This window comes from Tyto alba, unplaced genomic scaffold, assembly GCF_018691265.1.
Source record: "Tyto alba isolate M040663 unplaced genomic scaffold, T.alba_DEE_v4.0 Super-Scaffold_38, whole genome shotgun sequence".
NCBI classification, from domain to species: domain Eukaryota; kingdom Metazoa; phylum Chordata; class Aves; order Strigiformes; family Tytonidae; genus Tyto; species Tyto alba.
The window spans coordinates 18,486,381-18,507,603 of NW_024881313.1; the positions used below are offsets into that span (position 1 = coordinate 18,486,381).

The window sequence follows — 21,223 nt, forward strand, 5'->3', positions numbered from 1 at the left end:
AAAACAGGGGCCTCTGGAGCCAACGTAAATCAGAAGATAAGGAGGCTTCAAGGCTACAACCATCAACAGCACCTGCAACTACACAAGATAATGAATGGCCTGTCTGGAGACAGTGAAGGAATCCAGTGTGTCAAAGGTGTCGGAAGAGCTCAAGCCAGAATCACTGTTGGGCCAAAGGGGCAGGTGAATAGTATGTAAGGGTATAATTGCCCAGGGATTTCTTTGTCTGGATCCCCCTCCCCTTTCCCTCTCTGGTGGCACCCAGCTTGAGCTGATCCTGCTGCTGAACCATTCTAATAAATTACTTATTTTTATAAGATTCAATGTCTGAGACTCTACTTTCGGGAAACCTAGGATTCAAGCTTCAGAGTGAACTAACACTGGACACCTGAATGGAAGGTAAGTGATTAATAGCACGTTAAACTTTAAAATCCTAACTGATATAAAGGATTGATTGTACACATATAATCCTTTAGCCATAAACCACTGACCAACTCTGGGAAGATCTCTGGATCCACCTGCAGCTAGACTCCTCTCTGAGAAGGAGTTTAGAAAGCAAGGGAGTCCATTCTGAACCTTGTGACTCAATGGGAGGTCTTCCTTACCCTTTGTATCTCTTAAGACATAAACCACTGACCAAGTCTGAGACTAAGTTTGGATCTAGCCACACCTAAGCTCCATCAGTTTAGAAAGGAAGGGGGTCCATTCTGAACCTTGTGACTCAATGGGAGGGTCTCCCTCGCTGTCTTGCATTTCTGACCTCTATGTAAATAATTCTAAATTGATTCTAACTCAGTTTTCCATTGTATGTTTCTTCCACGTAGTAAGTAATAGAATGAACCTTGCCATTGAACTCTGTTAAGTTGCGCTTTTACAAATCCATGTTAAAATCACTTTTGCCAATACCTTTGATAGTGGTTCTTTAAGAATCCTAAATTACTTATTTGCAACAGGGTCTCCAGTACAGTATCAGCCAATGTGGCACAGCAAATCAGTGATAGTTCTAACTCTATCTAGTTATGACAAAATTATACAGGCACGTTAACATCCTCTACCCACATACAAGTGGATGCAGTGCAGCAGAGACAAAATAATTAAAAATCAAATTGCCTTAAATGGCAACGTAAACCAGCATATCTGAAGACTCGAGTTTCTCCCAGAAATGGCCGAGTTACGCTAATGCCAAGATGTTCAATGTGAGCAAGAAGGATTTTAACTTTGTCTTTGGACCATTCAATCAGATACTCCCATCTGAGTAGGTAGTTAACTAAAGAAAAAGGTTAGCAAGTAACAATCGTTAATAGGTAATGTGAATGAAACAACCTTTAATATCTGAACTTTAAGTTCATCTTTCTGGGCATTAAATTAATACTAAAACTGGGCTGAAATTATTTTGTGATAATACTCACATGGAACATGAAATCCTTGGGATTCTAAGATAATCACTCGGCTAAGTATGGACACTCATAGTGTATAGATACTACTTTAAAATATGTGGTGATTCTTATGTTACCTACAGTACTAAAGCCAAGCAAAATATATTTTGTATTCTTTTAAATAGGTATGCTTACATATAAAATATTGCCGTCTACTCTGAAGGCTGCTTTTGAAACTCACTTATGTTACTGCCATGTTAAGACTGCAGTGAGGTGGGTGGAATTTCTTAAAATCTCTTTTCAACTAGGAACCTCAGTAAATGCATTTCCTAGAGCCACTGCTCCAATTCCCTTGGCGGAAAGCACTTTTAGAAAATCAGATAGGTACCTGTGAAGCATAATGGGTGAGATTTCATGATTCATTTAGGGATGTAGTGCTAAACTTGCAGTCAACACAGACAGTAGTAGGAGCAGATGGCTTTGCAGGCCATAAGCTACTTTTATACCATGCCTATCCTTTTCTGAACTTTAGAGGGGTATCCTGGCAAAATGTCCTGGAGACTGCCTCTTACATCAGCCGTAACAAAGCCTGTACTCTGAAGAGATGTGGCCTTGGACCTGACAGCTCTCTTACTTCTTCAACCCAGCCTACTTTGGAGGGCATGGGGAGAGGGTCTGCATGAGGCAGCTGTACTCTGAGCTGGGAAGCCTCTCTGGCAGGCAGAGCAGTTGCAGAGCATCTTCCCCAGCCCAGGTTCCTGGCACAGCACAAGAAGGTGCTGGAGGCTGACAGTGTCACCCAGGAATCCCGATCTGGGCTATTTCCCACTCTCGTGCTGAAGTTTCATTTGGCTTAAAAGAACCACCTCTTTGGCCTGAGGAGCTACTGCTGAAATAACTTGGACAAGTTGACATGTTTAGTACCTCAGCTGTGAATTTTCAGAGCTCTTTGTCTAACACCTTGCTTCATATTCAGGTACCCCTGTCCTCCCACTCCAAAACTCCATCACTTACTGATACAAGTTTTTTTAAAAGGAAAGAGAGAAAACTCTGCTAGAGATAAATTCAGTCAAGTGATTAAATATAAAAACCTGAATTAAATGCATTTACATTAGAGCAATATGTCTTGTTTAAGCTTAATTTTATTTAAATAGCAGTGATAAGCCAATTATAGCAAATACGTTTGAAGAGCAGTCCTGCCACAGTTTAAAAAAGCCAACAAAACACATACGTTTTACTTTTCTCTCTCTTTGCAAAGGTCTGAGACAACCCATCCCAAGTTTCACATGAGATTATACCAACCTGTTGAGAAAAACAAATTTCATAATTTCCTACAAAGTGCACAGAAATTTGAAATTGCTTTTTAAATTAAGACTGGTCATTTTTCAACAGCTTCAATGCAACCCTTGATAATTTCTTCTCAGAAAGAGTCCTCCTGAAAATATGCATCCTTTTTAGATTGCTCACTTCTGTGACAGCAGGCATGCCGATTCCAGCAAGTGTGACAGCTCAGTTCTGCAGTTACTGAACACTTTTTCCAAATCAATGAAATCCACAGTTAAAAGAAGCCCACAAATTTGTGTAGTGCAATCTTTTCAATATCTAGAATGGGGTATGATCATGGAGTTTAGAGCAGCAAGAAGGCCCCTTGGTACACCAAGCAATCACCTACCAGCCTATTTTGGTTTTCATGGCAGCGTTTTTCAGGCTCTGTACAAGGCCCTTGAACACACAGATTTTATCAAGAGATTCACAAATGACACCTGAAGAAGAGCAAGTCTTAAAAAAGCAAGCCATGAAGCTTACCAGTGGTATACTGGCATTTTTACTGTTACTAGGATTTTTTATATTTTAAATAGGATCCATAAAAGCAAAAAGGCTAAAAACTGTTGCTGAATGATGAAGGAAGTCTATTAAGATGCTAGTGTGGCTGCTTTTTGGTTTGGTGTTCTTAAGAAGCAGATATTCACAGACTCTACTTAGGAAAAGGAGCTCCAAACTATGAGAAAGAAAAATAACGCAGTAACAGAAGGTGAAAATGTAATGAAGAGAGGGCATCATCTAGCTTTCGTAGGAGTTAAATTAAAGCCTATGTATAAATTTATTCTAACAATTCATTAGCTTGCTGAGGACCTATATAATGTTTCACGTTCACTGGGACTTTCACCTCCTATTAGATAAAAAAGATGAGTGATGCATCCTTGCAAGGGGAAAGGGGCTTTGGGCTGAGTCAGGGTGGGGTGGAGGGGCCAGGAAATAGACTTCACCACCACAGGCAGAGATGGCTAACACATCTGGGACCCCACCTGGTTACCTTCCATGTCTGTCACCTTGGGTAGGATGGGAGTAGACAGGAAGACATGGGAAGATATGGACAATCTCCATCCACTGCAACAAGGAAATGAGAATGAGAAGAGATGCTTATGGGAAAGTCATAGGGCTGCAGATGCTGTCTCTCTGTCTTGTTGGAGTATTTAAAAAAAATAGGGATTTTTCTCCCTGAATGCTGGTCCCTCCTTCCTTTGTAAGTCCTCATCATATTCCAGTAATACCCATCAGCTGTTGCAATTTGTTCTTACTTGGACTTGCCTTAAAAATGATCCCAAAGTATCAAGAGATGCAAGATGCAGAGAAAATTTTTCCTTGGTGCAGTAGTGAGAGAATAACACCTATACCACACCACAGACCTGCTCACTGATACACCCATTGCTCTGCTTTCCTTACCTGCCAAGTTCTTCAGGACCAAGGTGTAAGGCAGCAGAAGCAGCACAGCTAGGTCCCCGCAGACAGCAAGGAGCAGCTGGGCTTTCTTAGTGCTCTGCTGGGGGGGTGCCCCATCCCCCATTGTTGGATCTACACACTTCATTGACGTCATCCAAGATTCACTCTTCCAGCATGTCCACCCCAGATACTGCCAACACCTGCTTTGGGCCTGAACACCTCGGCCTTTGGATTCCCATTTCCCCTTTCTCTTTGGGATCATTTGCTACATTTTATTTATTACAGCAGCTGGCTGTTCAAGTTTAAGATCCTCCTACGCATGTGGGGTTTGTATATGCAAAGTATCATCTCCTCCTGGATGTGGGAGTGTCAGGACAAAAGGGAGGAAAAAAAAAAAAAAAAAGTTGAGTATTTCAGGCTGCTCCCTTTGATTTGCACAGGACTACATTACTTCTGCATCCCAAAACGCTTCAGTCCAAGGGCTGTACACAGCCGTGCTGTCACGGAGCCAGGCTGCAGAACAGGGCAGCTCCACTCAGCAGCCGGCATACTCTCCATACTCTCCTGCCCACCAGGTCATTTTGGTCTCTTACCTCCCACAGGTATCACCCCCACCCCACCATCTCAGGGCTGCCAGCTAGCTGCTAAGGAAGTGACGTGGAGAGGGGAGCAAAAATAATCCAAGGCTCTGCCCTCTCCTTTTGCAGCAGTCAAGACAGGCTCCAAGAGACACAAGCACTTCTCTACTCACACGTTGTGCTCCGATGCTGCTCAGGGACTACAGGAATATTACATCCCTCCCTCCCCCCAGAGGCACAGAGTGATTCATCCAAGCACTGACTTCACATCATGCAAGCATCAAAACCAGGAGCAGGGTATGGGGTGTGAGGGGAAGGTATTTCAAACAGTGTGCCCTGAAGCCACCCGAGTTGTGCAAAACACCAACTCCAGTCTTCTGCTATGGGACCCAGAGAAATTTCTTGGCTCTCAGGCCTGTATGCACTGCTTCAACAGATCCCAGCCCCATGCTGGGAGGAGACCTAGGAGTATGTCATCCGTTCCCACTTCTGCAGCTCACTTTCCACAAGATGAAATTTTGGAATAGCTGTAACCCATCTGGGTCCCACCCCAGCCAGAACTATAAGGCACATGGTGGACTCCTCTCCTCCTGAAGCTTTGGCATAGCTTGTGTGACAGCACTCAGCATCTGGGACACTTGCTTCAGTTCGCAAGATAAAACTGGAGCAAGTTGCAATGAGAAAGGGATCCAACACTAACATGGCTCTCACACACACTTAAGTAAACCATAGGTTAAACACCTAAGTAAATACTAAAAGATGATTTGAACATTGTTTTATGGGGGGGGGGGGGGGGGGGGGGGGAAAAGTCAAATGGAATACGTTTGTTACTTGCAGAGATGAACAGTGGTGAAGGACATCTATACACAGCAGCAATCAAACACGAAACAATACCTACAGTGAAAACTTAAAAATAGTATGCTTAAATGCACAGTATGTGTCATAGCTGCCTTAACTCAAAAAATACTTGTGTTTTTTTGGATGTTAAATGACTATAGATGATGATTTTTTTTTTAATTAGTTTAATCATGTTCCTCATCGCCAATAAAATATTTGCTAGCTTTTACACAGGAATATTCCACTAGAGTTTTATTTGAAATGCTCACTGGTGCTGCAAAGGACAACTGCAGGACTCTCTCACTTCCAGGTTAAGCTACTTCAGAAACTGCAAGCTTTAGCCAGTCCAGAAAATGAAGTTTTCCAAGTAGTGTATAAACACTTCCACGATTCCAGAGTCTGGAGGGATTCATGCTCCTCTGTCACCAGCATACCTTTAGGAAAAAGTCAAGGAACATTTAGAGCGTAAGGTTAGGCTCCTATTCTTGAATGCTGTGTCTGTATATGTCTAACAAGCTAGTTATGAATTCTTCAAAGGTTAGTACAGAAAGAAAATAATTAGTTCTTATTACTAATACAATTTTATTCTGAAGTGCCAGAGATCATAGAGAATATAGGCAGCTGTTTGGTTCTACACTCTCCTCACGTCAAGCTGCCAGACCACCACAAATGAACACGCAGAAAAGCAATCTTTTAAGGTGCAAGCACATGGAGACCACCACCAAAGTCAACAGCATTAGAAGTGTGAGTTGAGTACCTACCATACCTACATTCTACAGACTCACAGGCTTCATTTGTAGTCTTTTGGCTTTTGCTATACTGGAATTTTTGAGAGATTCAAAAGCACCACTAGTGAGGACCCCTTATTAAACAGAAATGTAATTCAAGCCTTAACCACTGCAATCTGAAGATTTAATTAACCCGTGTTTTTAAATAGAACACATATAATAAATTCATAGTTTACAAAAGAACTTCAAAAAACTATACAAAATAGGGTATTTAAAATTATTCTTATTTATATCTGGTCTGAAAAATCCTACATTCCTGTTTACAATTCACATCTAGTAAAAAAAGAGTCCTTTCCTCACAAAACTTAATCTTTAAAAAATAGTAAAAACCCTGAATTATCTGATGTATATGAAACTTAATTCCAAGAATAGGACTTTAATAGTAGTTTTAATGTAGGAAAACCAGCTGTGAAGTTCAAGTGACCAGACCTCTCCAGTTTCCAGCCTGGATTCCGCCCAGACATAGAAACAGAGTCAGGTAGAAAGGTGACTGGCTAAAGTTTCACAAGGAAGAAAGGACAACAAGCCCTCCTGGGGTTTGAGGGAATAGACCACATGTAGACATGGGAGATGTTCCTCAGTTCTAGACACTCCTCATGCCAAGGAGCCTGGCTGTACTGCATGTCTAACCAGCATGTTCCTTTCAACATTGCTTCTCCTAGGAAGCAAGACAGAGAATGCTACAGTATGACACACAGGGCCAAGAGAGAACCAGGTGACTGCAGGGGAACAGATGTTTTAATTAATCTCCTTTTTTTTTTTTTTTTTTTTTTAGTTTTTAATAAAAGATATTGATAAAGGCTTCGTATTTTGTGAAGTGCATGGTGACCACATGGAAATATTTCTTCACTGTGCTGAAGGGGAAACTGCCTCTGGCAAGAACATTCACAATGTCTCTTTTATTCAAAGCTAGCTCAAGAGGGCTCACAATGGGATGAGTGGGCTGAGGATGACAACCTCTTTGCAAGAACAAGGAGGAATCTGGTGACACACTAATCCCTGCCTTGGTTTTTCACTGCAGAACCCCTCATGTGTCTGTTTTGGAAGCCAGCCCTCACCCCGCTTCGCTGTCACAGCAACACAGGAACCATCATGTGGGAGTGCTGAAAACAGATTTCCTGGAATTACTGAAACCAAGAGACCCAGCAGCAGACAGGGAACCAAGAACCACGCTTCTACCACCTTGTGGGCTCACCACACTCAAGTCCCAAAGACACAGTTTGAGGCTCTTCTTTCTCCGCCTTAGAACAAAAACACACACATAACCCTCAACCAACATGAAAAATTGACTAAGTTGACTTCTACATTGTAATATTTTAGACTGGGTTCATTCTGATCAGTGGTTACTGTCTGATTTGTGGGCAAGGATGAGTTGCTGATTATCTCTCTTTTTCTAATTTAATTGGGCAAAGATATCAAGAGAATAATAGAGAAGTTATTCTGGATTTATCATAAACAGAAACAAACATTTCTTTACGCAAATCTTCTCAATGAATCAGCCTCAGCACCACATGAAGCTCCAGATTATGCTGCAGACACAAAACCAAAAGGAAACAGCCATCATGAAACCAAGACCATACTAGACAAGAAAAATATTCTTGACTTTTCTTTTCCTTTGAGGAGATCACTGCTTTCTCAGCAGGGCCTTAGGCTGACTGGAAGACCTGTAAACTTACACAGCACCTCTACAGGAAACAAAAGCTGCTATTGGGATTTGGGCTAGCTTTGCACAGAGGTGCTGCTGCCTCTTTTCACTTTACAAAAAAAAATTAAAAATAAAAAAAATGGAAGAGAACAAAGAAAGGCCATTCAGATCACTGAGACATCTAACTACGCTTTGCTTTTTTTAAACTTGTAATAGATTTGCAGCTTTTTGACAAGTCTACAAAGATACAGAGTTTTAAATTTTACATTATAAACTTTCACAGTCAATACCTTGACAGCTAGTGAAACAGGTAATAGGTTGCTGAGATTTTTCAATGCAGAAAATTCAATCTGTGGGTGGTGTTTTAAAAGTAGCAGTTTCCCTCCTGAGAAGGTTACTATTGCAACTGTGGTTATAGGGAGGAGAAGGCAACAGTTCACCACAGCAGGGCATGCACTAAAAGCCCACTGCTGCACAGCAAGTGCTATTGTCACGCTCTATGCCGGAGGCAGAGTAAAACTCAGCCACCACAGGAATTCAACCTATTCTATTAGTATACACCCTCATACAGTTTACAGCTATTAGTGACACTACCACACTGCCTATCTTAAAATTATGGGGAGTTTTTGTGCAGGAGAAGGAAAGAATGTTTAAGATAAGCCTTTTATTAAAAAGGAAACAATTAAATGGAAAGTGTATAATTTCCTTCAGCCTAGACAAGGTAGAATTGAAACATCTGAAAATCAGAACATCACTTAATTTCACTGCCTCAGGGTATTCTCTTAATTAGGAGATTATTTTTCTACAAAACTTTGTTGGGTTTATGCATTACATTTCTTACATATTATATCTTTAATAGAAGTATTGGCTCAGATGCATAAAGGAGACAGGACTAACTTCCCTGCAGTTAAATCAAGAAACCACAGTTTCTACTTCATGTGGACTTTGTTTCAGGGCTAGAACATTTCATCATATGGTATTAATACAGAGCTAAGAAACCCAACTAAAAAGGCCTTAATCATATTATATAATATTTTAGACAAACTTCAGTTCAGCACCATTCAGTCTGGTGATTGTTTAATTGTAAGTGGCAAGCAAAAATTTATCGTATCTGACATTCTGAGGACTGGAACGTTATCAGTATTGCAGGTCAAAACCAGGAATATTTAGTCAGTACCATATGAACACAATATGTTTAAGAATCGAAATATGTCACACCTCAGGATGGATCCAGCAATGTGGTGTTGCTGCTGGAATCACACCATCCATGCACAGCATGTTCAGTGATAAAAAAAAATCACTTCAGTGTAAAAAGACTACAGCAACCTAACCAGCAGCAGAACTCTGAAGATCCACTTTTCCCCCTTGTCAACCAGACACCACATACTGGTGGCTGACAGACAGTGCCGTCCGTGAGCAGGACGATTGTACCACAACAGTCTTTGGCAACCTCCAGGTCTACTGAATTTCTTCCTCATGACTACAGCTCCTCAGGGGCTCTAGAGGCTTCATCACCAGAAGAAAGCAACAAGACTGTTCAATGCAGGACTGCTACTCCCTGGCATTAGACTTGCCCTTCAGATCTTTTATCTTATTCTAACTTCTCTTCTTTGCAGATCAAAAGTGCTGCAATATCAAATAAAGCTCTAAGAGTATAAAAATCCTGACTGGAGACATAATGAGGGATTTTTATATTATCTGTTTTAGACTGCCAGATGCATACAAATCCAACACCTCCAGGGATACTCAGATTTCCAAGGAAGTTAAATGTCCATACTAGCTTAAAATTGATACAGAAAAACACACCATGTACCTATGTGGTGATTTATGCACAAAAATCATGGAAAAAGAAAAGTTCGTAATCTTTCCAAGAAGTATTTGGTAAGCAAAGGGGAAAGGAAGACTGATTAACAGAGCAGCGTTCTCTTTAGCTGACTTAAATTCAGCTGTATTCGTTTATTTAACAGATGTCAAAGACAGCAAACCATTATTTGTCAGTTTAGAGCAATTTCACAAAGTAATATTTAACCCTCAGTGGTATTATCTCCCTTTGCTTTCTGACCACTACAAAGTCACTAAAAATTTAGTTAATCAGTCTGTTATCAGTACTGACACCACTATGAGGGTGAAAGCAAAGCAGAAAAAACACATAGTTTTCTAGGAAAATCATCTCTTAACTAAGAAAATACACCAAGGCAATGAAATTAAGTGATATTCTAGTTTTCAGATGGTCCAATTCCAGCTTTCCTAAAATCTTCATTAAGTCAGTTCACAAGCATATTGATAACAAACAAGCCTGCCTACAATATTAGGACTCCTGCATTTGATACGCTCCCCTTTCCTATTAATTACACCTAGAAAAGAATAGTATTGAAATTTTAGTTGCTATGTCTCATATCTTGCAACCATATGTTTTTTGCCTGCTGTCCACTGTATTTAAAAGAGAAAGCAAAGTAGATGCTGTATGACTTTATATAACAAGAAACACTCCTCACTCAAACTGTGCTGCAATAAATTATCTTATTCTAAACCACCTTGAAAGAATGATCTTGCTGAAGGATGTCCTTTGAGAAAATACAGTGAAAAGAATAGTATGGAAAGGACACAATACTAAAGCAGCCTGGAAACTGGTTTAAAAAGCAATCTGTTTTTCCTCCATGCTTAACAGAGAGCACTATCATCATCAAGCCACTTCTTATAATCAATTGGATTCCATTTCTCCTTGGAGTGCTTTCATTCCTGATGCCTCCTCAAGATCTTTTCAATGATGACTGCATTTGCAACTCAATTTCATTTGTGTTAACATACACATTAAATGTTAGTTGAAGGTAAAAGTACCTTACTTAACAGCTCCTATATGTGATTATAATGGATATATCACCTTAATTACAGCCAATCCCCACCCACCTAAACAAAACAAAAAGCTCAACCACAAGCAGAAGCCAGAGCTGTAACACTGCATTAGTTTACCATAGGGTTGGAAACAAAGGATAGTAGTGGGCAAGCTTTCAAGATACAAATTTTTCTACTGAGAGTCCTCCTGTTTTCAATCTGTTACAGCTAAATGTTCGTGCTCATTAAAAGCATGTTTTGCACAAACAGGGCTTAAAGAGCAATGAAATGTTCACTTTCAAGTAAAGTTAATATGGTTGCTCACAAGTCAACATGATACAAGCAAGTGAAAAGGCAGTACAGCGATGCAAAAGCAACACCACTTATCTGGCAAGAATAACATAAATCAAACCCACATTGCTTAATTATATTTTTTTTTCTAAATACTGCATATAATCTTTCACATTTAGCCAACTTAAATTGGCTTAGATCACTAACTTGTTTTTTGTGGGCTTTTTAAAAAGTTTCTTTTTAAAGGCTGTTAGCTGATTTAAACATTACGGTAAATGACCAAAACTTCCACAATTTTGGTAAATATTTAGGAAAGTTACAGGATGGATGCCTTCAATTAGACTTTCTTGCTGAATGTAGGAAAGGGTCACTAACAACATTAGCCTGCATTTATAAGCTACACTGTGTATGTGACTTCAGACAACCTACTTTCAGAAGAGGGAAGAGAAAAAAAAAAAAAAGCTATGTGAGTGAAGAAAGAGCAAATTGAAATCTTCAGAATATGTCTTCAATGATCTGCATGAACATTTGACTGAAGGGATGTTTTTTCCTCAGTACACAGCATACATGAATACTGATGCTCTCAACCCCTTATCCCTCCTCTACCTTTGTGCACCGGGTTGGGGAAAGGGATAAAAGAAAATAATGCGCAGTTTTCTTCTCCTGAGGATAGAAATCTCTTGGGATACACCACTGGAAACCAGCATTGATGCAATTATCACATGGAAGCAAAGCATACAGGATTTTGAGGTATAATTTCATTATTTCCCATTTTTTAGACTGGTTACACTTTTTCTTTAAGATATTGATGACAAGTAAGTACAAACCCAATCAGCATTTTAAGCCAGTTAACTTGTAATGGACAGAACCCCATATTTAGCTGTATCAGAACTATTCTGAGTTCCTTCTGCAATAGCACACAGATGCCTGCCAGTTTGGGACTCCAGATCAGGCAACACAAACCACAGAAAGGATGAACATCAAGGAAATGAACCATCAAGGCAGTCCTTTTCTCTAAAGGACCTGTGGTTAGAAAGATATAGAGGGTCTGCAGGTCTGTCCATTCAGCACCTGTCTTGCTCTGTAACTTTATCAATGCTATGTTAATATAGCTATACTGTTTGGACAGGAGGATAAAACCTCCATTAAGAATGTTAATATTCATGGGTATTTTAACGAAAGACATCTACCCTTTTAGTAGCCTCATGATCCTATTAAGTGATTCAGGAATGCTGGTTATTACTTTTTTCAAGCCCTAGCTTGTTACTAAAAAAAAAGAGCGAGTGAGTGAGTGTGTGTGTGTGTGTGGGGGGGGGGGGGGGGGGGGGTGAAAAGAGGAGGGAAAACTGTTATGAATGCTGATGCATGATGACTTTCATGAGTTTCCAGATGAGATTCCAACTCAGTCTAAAGACACTTCATTTTTTCCAGATAGAAAGATCTATTTCTTCTCTCTTCCTATGTCCAAGCTATTTTTTGCTGCTTCTTAGCAGTATCATTTACATTAAAAGGGCAGCAAAGAGTCAACCTCTGCTGTGGTTTTAGTCAAATTGCTGCTTTCCTGGTGTTGATTCTACAAAGTCTAATTTCTGTACCTTAGACACATATTACTAAGAAATTACATGGGGCTCTATCACTGCAATATCTATAGTATATCCACCAGAGCTAGAAAAGAGCTGAACAATTGGAAGGATGGTCAGATGAACAGTCATTACAACTAACTTCATTAACTTTCAACCTGCATTTCTGATTATGAGACAGAGTCTGAAAAAGTATGTGATGGGCTGCACCTTTGCCAAATTAGGACTATTGATACATTTTTATCTGTCTAACATGTCTACTCTGTAGATTCATGTCCCTGTTAAGAGTCATGATAGCTGTTCTAGTGATTTTAAATATCAACTTTTCAATATTCCACAGATCCTAATCATCTTGCCAGAGAATATATCTTCAGCAGGTTAGAAAGAGCACAGAATAAACACATTTGCCTGTGTGAGCAGACAGATGCACATCCCAGTTCCAGTCACTAAATCAGAGGAACGTTGTAGACTCTTGAGCCATAAGAGGTCTGAAAAGGGCTTTTTCTCAAAATAAAAAACCCCTGTCTAATAAGAAAACTATCCCTAAGGAAATTCTAGGAGTGTATGAAGTCGAGTTAGATACAAGTTGTTGTCAAGTGTGTTAAATTATATCTTGACAGCAAAAGCAACACCTACAATGGAGCATGAAATATCAACCTCCTCAACTAACCACTGAAAACTAAATATCTAGATATTAACTGGCCAGTTATTTTATATTTGTCAAGATATTAACAAAAATGGAAAGGTGTACTGCTCACTGGATAAAAATCTGGCTGGATGGCTGGGCCCAAAGACTGGTAGGGAATGGAGTTAAATCCAGTTGATGGCCAGTCATAAGTGGTGTTTCCCAGGGCTTAGTAGTGGGGGCATTTATGTTTTGTCTCTTTTTCAGTGATATGGATGAGGGTCTCGAGTGCACAATCAGGAATTCTGCAGACAATACCAACTTGGGCAGGAGTGTTGATCTGCTTGAGGATAAGAAGGCTTTACAGAAACATCTGGACAGGCTGGGCCAATTGTATGAGGTTCAACAAGGCTGAGTGCTGGGTCCTGCACTTGGGTCACAACAACCCCATGGAACACTACAGGCTTGGGGAAGAGTGGCTGGAAAGCTGCCCAGTAAAAAAAGGACCAAGGATGTTGGTCAACAGCCACTGAATATGAGCCATAGGTGTGCCCAGGTGGCTAAGGCCAACAGCATCCTGGCTTGTATCAGAAATAGTGTGGCCAGCAGCACTAGGGAAGTGATTGTCCCCCTGTACTCAACACTGGTGAGGCCCCACCTCCAATACTGTGTTCAGTTTTGGGCCCCTCACTGCAGGAAAAACACTGAGGTGGTAGAGCATGTCTAGAGAAAAGCAACAGAGCTGGTGAAGGGTCCAGAGAACAAGTCTTATGAGGAGTGGCTGAAGGAACTGGAGGTTGTTTAGCCTGGAGAAAAGGAGGCTGACAGCAGACCTTGTCATTCTCTACAACTCCCTGAGAGGAGGCTGTAGCGGGGTGGGTGTTGGTCTCTTCTCCCAAGTAACAAACAATAGGCCAAGAGGGAATGGCCTCAAGTTGCACCAGTGGAGGTTTAGACTGGATATTAGGAAAAATTTCTTCACCAAAAAGAACAAGCTGACCAGGGAAGTGGCTGTCACCAACCCTGGAGGTATTTAAAAGATGCGCAGATATGGCACTTAGGGACACGGTTTAGTGGTGCACTTGGCAGTGTTAGGTTAATGGATGGACTCAGTGATCTTAAAGGTCTTTTCCAACCTAAACAATTCCATGACTCTATGATGCAAAATACTGAAAGTGAACCAACCCCACTAATGAATGAACTTTTTCAAAAATAGGACTGTATTGTCATCAAAAACATTTGCCAATTATTCTCCTATTACAACGCAGGGTACAGTGTCCTTTAACTGACAAGAAGTAATGCAGAGAATTGACGAATCAATTGTTTTCCATTTGCATGTCTGAAACGGGGTTCAGCCATTCAAAGTCAGGGTCATCCAGAGCTAGAGGGTAAGTACGGTCCAACTCATAGATCCTGTGTGACAGAACTCAGCCACTCCTTTGACTAAAACCAAGTATCAAAGCTGGGACTGAACCACTAGAATATACCGTCAGGCAGTTTGGGTGTTTTTTTTGTGGTGGTTGGTTTTTTGTGGTTTTGTTTTTTTTTTTTTTTTTTTTTTTTTTTTTTGTTTTTGGTGTTTTTTTTTTTGTTTTTTTTTTTTTTAATAGTACCAGCAAGTATTAATTTACAGACCAGGTATTCCAGAGCAATTTATATGGGCTGAATTTGAGCCAGTGACCATATAAACTGTTATCTTTTGCTGGGTTCTGCAATTTACTAGTGTGACTACTGAAATAATTAAACCTATTCACCTCATTGAACCATTACATTGATACTCCCAAAGGCCATACTCTCCTTTATGCTTTTAGACACATCTTAATCTATATTCAGCCTCAAAATACACAGTAATTACAAAATAATTAGCAGTATTTCACTGTGGTTTGGATTTAGGTAAATTAGCCTTTATGCTAATAGATATATTTTTTAAAAAATGGAATTGGTATTTGCCACACCAGATCAGGCCACTACTGTATCTTAGATGGTATCTGACTTTGACATTGGCAAGAAAGTGACAAATTCAGGTTAATTAAAAAAAAGAAAGCTGCCTAACATACATATATGAAAGTGAAAGAATAAAGGATAGTGAAAAGTATATTGTCTTATGTAAAATCATGTAAGAAATTATACAGTTTCCCAAGAGTTAATTCACTGTTCAAGGTTATAACTCTACAAACAGACCAAAGAACAATTAAGAACAATGCCAAAGTATTCTCACAAGCACTACAAGTGAGAGCAAATTTAGAAATACAACAGATAATGGTATCATGACAGATGGGGCTCCATCTGTCAAGCACTTATATTTGATAAAGGAATTTTAAAAGAACTGATGGGGAAAAATATTTTTCCAGTGGGTGCAAGAAGACACCTTCTTCAAATGTGGGTGTAGAAGGGACTTACCAGGGTACAGTTGCACTTTGAGTTTTGTAGGGAAAAACTCTGTAGGCCTCCGGTTCCCTCCACTTCCCCACATACATGAGCTGGTTAACAGACCCTAGCTTAAAAAAAACTTAACTAATAAGTGAATTATTTATTTTTAACCCAGATCAAGTCACTGACCTGGTGTAGTGGGTGGTGGTGGTGCCAGTACAGCCAAAAGGTGGTAGAAAACACAGATGAGTGATTGGGGTCAAGAACACTGGAGTTGTACCCTGATTTTCACATATGTAGGAATATCAGTATATTAATTTTTCTTACTCAGTTTTACATTTTGGGAGATGAGAAGAGTTGCTCACGATATATATCTTTTAAGATGTTTCATGGTTATCAAGAAACTCCCCATGGAGGGAGTTATTTGCATAATCAAGAAATAATTCCCACATCCATTTCATTAGGTTTTAATTAACACCCCAACCCTCCTGCCCCCCCCCCCAAAAAAAAAAGAAAAAAGAAAAAAAAATCTTTCCAAGGCAAAAAACTGCTCAGTTCAGACTGATACAGGTTAAAAATCTGCCTTTCTTGTAGACAGACACGCGGACATGGGATGCCACTGTATGGTCTGTTGAGGTCCAACAAAAAACAAAATTCTGAACCAAAGATTACGAAACAAAACAGAAAAAACCCAACCCATTCCCTCCCCTCCACACCCCCCACCCCCCCCCCCCCCCCCCAAAAAAAAAAATCTAGGAAACTGATTGAGAGAACTATCCAGGAAAAGATCAACTTGCAGGCAAGCCATAGTGGACTGTAGGTACAACAGTGGACCAGTAAGCAAGGTACAAGACAAGGCCACACAGCAGAAAAAGGACTACTTGCTGGTATCTACTTTTATTGCAATTTCACTTGGGATCAGTTTTCAACTAACAACCAATTTTGTCAAACCAAATGTAGAAACAGAACTCTCTTTGGACAAAAAAAACAGTTAAAATATTAAATATTATTGAAAATAGTTAAACAGTTATTTGCAGTAAACTTGGACAGACTTAGCTGTGTAGGGGACTTGGTTAAGAATGATATCCCATAACCCAAAGCATTCTTGCAAAATATCAGAAGTACAATTTCCACCAAGAATCCATGCAGAAAAGTTGAGCTAAAATAAAATATTATTAAATTTTAAATGTGGATGTGAAATAAAGGCAAAGGAGCATTCAGAGTAGACTGAAATTCCCAGGAAGAAGTACAGCATTTCAGAGTGAAAGACTGGTTATTAGCTATTTCTGAAATCATGGTTTTCCATAGACAGGAACTAGAGACTTCTGTTGCTCTCCTGTGAAACTCAGCAATACAGTGTTCCCAAGCCAATACTCATCCCAGAGTCCCATTTTTGGCACTATGCATGGCAAAGAACAAATCACCATCAGAAGCTTCTTGAAACAAATCAGACCACTTCCCCTCAAAAGCAATTTGATTTGTATACTAAATGAGCTGAACTTTATTAAAACTTTATATATTTTGCATCAACAATATCTAATGTTTCTAGAATTCTGAATTATCTTGGTTGCTCATAACAAACTATAGCTAAACACTACATCAATTATCTCTCTAAATTTAGAGTAGATCTCTCTTCTCATCCAAGTGGTGAGAATACTTGAATAGTCTATTTAAAACTTCAATCTTTGTAATTTTATCACCCAAATCTTTTACACTACAAATGAGCACACAAAAAAAAAAAAACCCTCAGACTGACGTTCTGCAAGCAGGTTTGCTGAAGAACACAGCTGCCATTATATGAATTTAATTCCATCAACTCATTAAGACAACATCCACAGTAGTCACACCTTTGTGTGAACATAGACTAGGCATTTAACAGCCATTTAACTTTTCCCAAAATTAGAAGATGAATTTACAAGTTTGGTTTGTTTTTCATAAAAAGACACCACTGGGTAGGAAGAGGAATAGGAGTGATTAACAACCACCAAACCCACTACAAACAAGAAAGTGAATTCTTCCATATTCGATAGTCACTCAAATCAGCACTGAAATGCAGTTGCAATATCCTTCCTTTCAGTTCCTTATCCACACGTTAATGACCTCCCACGTGCACTCAGAATAAAACTGTAATTTTCAGAGTATTAATTCTTTTGCAGTAAGATGGGACAAAAATTACTTATGCTTTAAATTAAAAAAGTAATCTATACAGAAGCTATCAAGAAATACTAACATGCAACAGCAAATAAACTGCAGTACAAGTACAAAAGAAAATGTAAATATCAAGAAATTAGAGAGTCACTTTTTCAACTTGTGTTGCTTTTAGACTTTTTCTTTAAATACTGAATCACCTCAGACCATTTGTAGAAAAGGATTTTTTTTTCAGTATTCCACTGAAAAACAAAAATGAAAAACAAAGGAAAAATATTTTAGCTGGATCTTCATTATGTTATTACCTATTTCCTGTGTTTCTATTATTTTCACTTGTTCTTAGTAGGAATGTTTTAAATTAGAATAAAGGACATAAAGGAATCTTGTGGGTAGTCAAATCCAGGCTTCTCACCACAAGAAGCATATATAATAAAAAAAGTTCAAGCTTTACAAGTTCAATCTTAAAACGATAATTACATATCTTCTACCCCTACGCAGCTGGCTGCTATGCCAGAATCCCATTCCTCAATGGCTACTTCTTTTGCCTGCACACTTTTCTCATGGCCAAACTATCAAGTATTATTCTTCCCTTAAACAGGTCCTTTCTAAATCTGCAGAGAGCAATCACATTTCATTCTTCATTTTGCTAAGGCCCTTTTTTTTTTTGTTATCCAGTAATTGAGATACAACCTCTTCTGCTTTCCCAACTTAAAATGTATTTTCAAATGTTTGACCTGACCTTTTCCAAATAAGAAACAGAATGGAAGCCAGAATTTCAGAGGTGCTGCCAATGTCTTTACAACAGCATTAATATCTCTCTTTCTGTTGAGAACAACTCGCCCAACACATTCAGCAATCACATCTGCTTTTCCCATAGCAGAATTACTTTGGTGGCTCATAAACACTCTGATTGACCAATACCCTTGTATCTCTTCCTTCTTCTGTAACTAACTGATGAGACTCCAACTTAGAAATTCTTGTCATTGGTCCCAAAATATACAAATTCATACTGTAATATAGTTGCCTCAAGTTGTAAAGAATGTTATAAACATTATGTTATAAATATTAAAGTTTTATAAATGTTTTTAGAAGTGTGAATAAAAAATCATTAGTAAAAATATTCAGTATCTATTTACAGGCTAGTGTGTTTGGTCACACAAGAATACTTTTGCAATGTCAAATGGAAAGCAAAATACTTACAAAACTTTACTAACAGCTTTGTTACTGCAGGTACAGTAAGGTTTGGGCTACATAAGCTTAAGAGGAACAGCGCTATTATCCCATTCAGTATTAACAGAAGTGAAATGTTAACATGTTAAAGACCCAAAATAGCTTTTACAAGAGTCTATCAAAATTTCAGCTTTGTAGAGAACAACTGAAAAACAGGCATGAATGTTCTTTGCCACAGCCACTTTCCAACTCTTACAAATAAAAGAGCAAAAGTAGCATAAAATGACAATTTCCCTAAAAAAAAAAACAAAACAACCCAAAACAAACAAAAAACCCCAACCAAACAAAAGACACTCCAAAACCAAACAAAACAGAACAAAAAAACAACCAAACCAATAACAACAACAAAAAAGAAAAGCCCTCCCCTCCCCCCCAAAAAAACCCCAAGGCATCAGTTTTGGAAGTCTAAATATAAATGCAATCTTAAGACAAGTTGAAGCCTTTATCAAGTTAAAAGTCAGGTAGAAGATTACAAGTAAAAATTTGAGATACAAACTTTTTAGTAAAGTGATCCTGCTAAATATGATGCTTTCTCATGTTAGTGGGTTACTGTACACACCATGAAACCATTTATTTCAAGACCATTAATGTATATGTTAAATGGAGGATAGGGATATGACTGGATGTATTTATTCTGTTTAATATTAATATGATGAGGTGCATTTTGTGACTGCCATTAACAAAACAACAGCATAAAGCAAGCAAATAATTTCCTGGTAATCAACTTTGAAAAGAGCATTTCAACTCCACAAGAAAAGCAGAACTGTGTAACTAAGACCAAGGAACGTGAAGGACAGTAAGGGAAGCAAAAGAACACAAAGTTCTTGGGATAAAAAGGTTTAGAAAAGTTTATATGAGAATTAGCTTCCTATTTTTAATAACTGAAAGTACGGCATTAGAGTAATAAATGCTGTAAATAGGTTGAAATGTGATGTTTCCATGAATACCAGTCTTAGGGATTTACAATTGATAACAAAAATTTAAAAATGAGTGCTTTTAAAAGGTGGTCTGGTCTCAAGAACCGCAAAGGGAGGATGCAACCCTGAGAGAAGCTCCCTGTGCCAGGCCATCCAGCAGTTGGGACACGGACTCCGGAGGTCCTCGGCTCCATGCCCAGCACCCAAGATGGGGAATTTCCAACTGCACCTCTTGGTCTTGTGTGGAGACAGTAACAATAATTCCTACTATGCTCAGGAGCTCAAGCAGCTGCTATTATCCAAAATCTTTTCCAAAATTCTTGAAGAAAGGCAGCAGATCATACGGATTAATATAGGGATGGCAGTGGCTGACCTTCAGACAATCAGCTTGATTAAGAAATCTTCAGAAATCTCCAACCCCCTCCTTTTTTTTTTTTTTTTTTGAGGGATAGACAGCTAAGAGTTTTGCAAATACTGGGATGCAGTGTTAGATCACAGAAAGATGAAAGTCAAAAAAGGATGCAGTGATATACTCTGAAATGCTCATACTAGTATCATATAAAATTATTTATGCGAGCAGTTTGTATTATAGAAAAACTAGATTAATTATGCCACATGTAAAAAAAAACAGTGTGATTGACCAAGTTCATCTGTAGTTCGAAAGCTAGGTAGCAGCAAACTGAAGCGCCTGTTTCCTCCTTTCTGGGAAAGGAAGGAAAAATTGAATGTAATGGAGCTGTGCCAGGTGGCACAAATTGACATCAAGAGAATAAACACAGTCCCACACAGCTTTACAAAGCTGTGAGCTCAGGCTAGCAACAGCAATCTTTTCTGTATAGGTAAATAACGTTTACTTCTGATTAGCCAAAAGAATGACTGCTTTTTGAATGGGATAAAATACTGCTATAACAGCTACTCACCATGGATACCAAAGGTGTATGAAACAGCATAATTGCAAACATCAGTAGCAGATGAAGATGCTCATACCCAGGCTGGCTAGCACTATCCCTCATCTGCATATTATTACTCCTACAGCTGAAGGATTGCAGAGCATTACTTGAGCATACCTCATCTGCATCAGTGCAAAAGCAGCCAGACAGTGACTCCATTCACCAATACTGCTGAGAGGTTTTTGGTAAAAATCAATTGAAGTTATCCAAACTGTAGAACAGCAATCTCTCGCTAACTGCTGCAACACTTGAATCTGATTCTGCTAGATCTGGAAGAATAATATGATCATATCTTAACTGTAAGGAGGAAACAATATAAGGAGTATGTTATAAAA

At 39.0% G+C, this 21,223-nt stretch overlaps 1 protein-coding gene and 1 long non-coding RNA gene across 4 annotated transcripts in view; one reads left to right on the forward strand and one right to left on the reverse strand.

The window, feature by feature from the left end:
- Positions 1–21,223, reverse strand: part of FAM171A1 (family with sequence similarity 171 member A1) — a 93,326-nt gene that overhangs the window by 51,062 nt on the left and 21,041 nt on the right. The gene's annotated exons all lie outside the window — the stretch shown is intronic.
- LOC122154335 lies at positions 12,085–14,101 on the forward strand. The gene is made up of 3 exons (XR_006166227.1): positions 12,085–12,096; positions 12,760–12,763; positions 13,785–14,101. It is a non-coding gene; the product is annotated as an uncharacterized LOC122154335 (long non-coding RNA).